Below are 2700 nucleotides of genomic sequence, written 5' to 3'. Positions count from 1 at the left end.
TATATATATATATATATATATATATATATATCAACAATAATAACAATAATGATTATTACAAAGTTGCATACCCCTTACTAGTTACAACAACAACAACAACAACAACAACACACACACACACACACACACACATGCATATATGGGTACAGGACGTAAACAACATGAAATACGAAAGCAAATGAGTTCAATACGCAAACAATGAGAGAAACAAATTGAAAACAGAACAAGTAACATAAAGAACTACCCTTCGTAAGTTGTCGGCTGTCTATCTACTCCTCATTTCGAGCATTCAACGACAATATGAGTCTTTGAAGACAGTTGCTCCCATACGTACCAAAATAAAATTTGGGACTTATGGAGGGTCAGAGTTGGGAACAAAAGCAGGACAGTGGAGACATACAAAGAAACCGAACGAAAACAAACATGGAGGGTCGTTAGACCAGAACAAGGGTAAAATAGCGAACGCTGGAGAAATATTTTCTTTGACAAGTGAAAAGATAGAAGAGAGAGATAGGATACGTGCTGCCCTTAGGACAGTCTTTAAAGAAAAGAAAAATGATCACGTGAGGAAGAGACAGATGGATGATGGTCATGTGTGAGCAACGAGAGAGAGAAACGGAGAGAAAGACGGGGAGAGACAGACAGACAGATAGAAAACGGTGAAGGAGGAAAAATGGGAATTAGAGAAAGGATGAGAAAGAAAACAGTATAGAGTAGAGTAGCATCGAAAAGATGCATATTAATTATACTATTTTAAACTTGAAACGGGAAGACTGCCAAATTTGAAGCTGATTTGGATGGAGAGAGCATATCATTGAAAAGGTCGCGAATGACAACGAAAGGACTTGGGTAAACGCAACTGATTGATTGATTAACGGACTGATGAAGTAAACAGTCGATTAGTTTGTTGGTTAAATCGCTGACCAATTGATGAATAACAATAAAGTGAAACTGAACCAGTGAGAGTGTTTATCATTGGCGTAAAGACCCTCCCCACATACAAGAAAATTTTAGAAATTATTATTTGCTTTAAAGTCAATTCCGAACTTAGCACTTCGACACTTAGTATTCAGTAAAATCGGCACCAGACTGAAATAATATTCGTGTCGATATGATCGTCGCGCTATAAACTGCAGGCTTAAACAGGTAAATGCAAAAGAAAAAATAACTGAGTAAAATAAACAAAATCGTTGCTAATTGATAATAACTTCCATTAGCTTAGAAGGCGAACTAATTAATTATAAATAAAATAAGGAAGATAATTTCTAAAGAAAATATTTTGGTTTCGAAGAAATTTTTGGTAGAATTATTTTCACTGAATATTGGCATTTGAGGTTGTGGAGAAATTAGATTATTGAAGTCACTAAAATGGTATAAACATTGTATTTGGAATATGTGTGAATGTGTATGTGTGTGAATGTGTGTGTGTGTGTGAGAGAGAGAGAGAAAGACAGATAGAGAGGGGGAGAGACAGAAAGACAGACAGGCAGAGAGAGGCGGAGGAGAGGCAGGAGTAGATAGTTGGGGAGAGAAACAGAGAACGAAAGATTGAAAGGAAGGGAGAGAGGGGAAGAGAGGGGAAGAGAGAGGAAGAGAGAGTCTGTGAGAGAGAGAGAAAGACAGATAGAGAGGGAGAGACAGACAGAGGGAGGGGAGAGAGAGAAGTGGATAGGAGGGGAGAGAAACAGAGAACAAAAGATTGAGAGGAAGGGAGAGAGGAAGAGAGTGTGTGAGAGATAAAACAATGTAAAAGAAAGCGAGGGGAGAGAGAGATGAAATAAGACAGAGAGAGAGAGAGAAAGAGAGCAAGAGGGAGAGGAAGAGGAAGAGAAAGGGAGAGGGAGAGAGAAGAAAGGAGAAGGAAGGAGGGAAAGAGCGAGAGGGAGGGGGAGGGAAGGATAGAGGGAGAAAAAATGAAAAGTAAAAGATAGGTAGGAAGAGGGAATGGAAATACGTACAGAGAGAGAGAGAGAGAGAGAGAGAGAGAGAGAGAGGGGGGAGAGAGAAAAAGAGAAGACGAAAGAAAGAGAGAAAAAAACAGGGAGAGGACGAAAGAAAGGGAGAGAGAAAAAGATTAGGAGAATGCGGGAGAGGGAGGGAGAAAATCAAGAGTGAAAATAAAGAGGGGAGGAAAGAAAGATGTATAAAGCGTGTAGGAAGAGAGAGTGAACGAGGGAGGAAAAGGAAGAGGCGGAGAGAGAGGTCGAGAGAGGGAGAGAGATATAGTTCCCAATCGACATTTCTAGCAATCAAAACAAGCCAATTAAATACTGTAAAACAACTAAAGAATATCAATTTTAATATATTTTAATACATTTATTTGTTTATTTATTGGGGTAATTATATAAACATGTTTGCATTTCACCACTAACACACGCACAACATATATGTACACGCACACACATATGTAACAACACACATACGCACAAATAGACACACACACACACAATTAGATACACAAACGCATATATGTAATTATAATCGGATAACTTTTTTTTCACTGCGGACAGTAAATAAAGTAAAATTGTCACTATAAGGAATTGTTAATATGATACATATCCAAATATTCGCGCGCGCACACACACACACACGCACACACACACACACACACACACACACACACACACACGTATATATGTAAATATGGATGGATGTATGTATGCATGTGAATGTATATATATATATATATATATATATATA

Source organism: Octopus bimaculoides, chromosome 11 (assembly GCF_001194135.2).
Source record: "Octopus bimaculoides isolate UCB-OBI-ISO-001 chromosome 11, ASM119413v2, whole genome shotgun sequence".
Lineage (NCBI taxonomy): Eukaryota > Metazoa > Mollusca > Cephalopoda > Octopoda > Octopodidae > Octopus > Octopus bimaculoides.
This window is presented reverse-complemented; position numbering follows the sequence as displayed.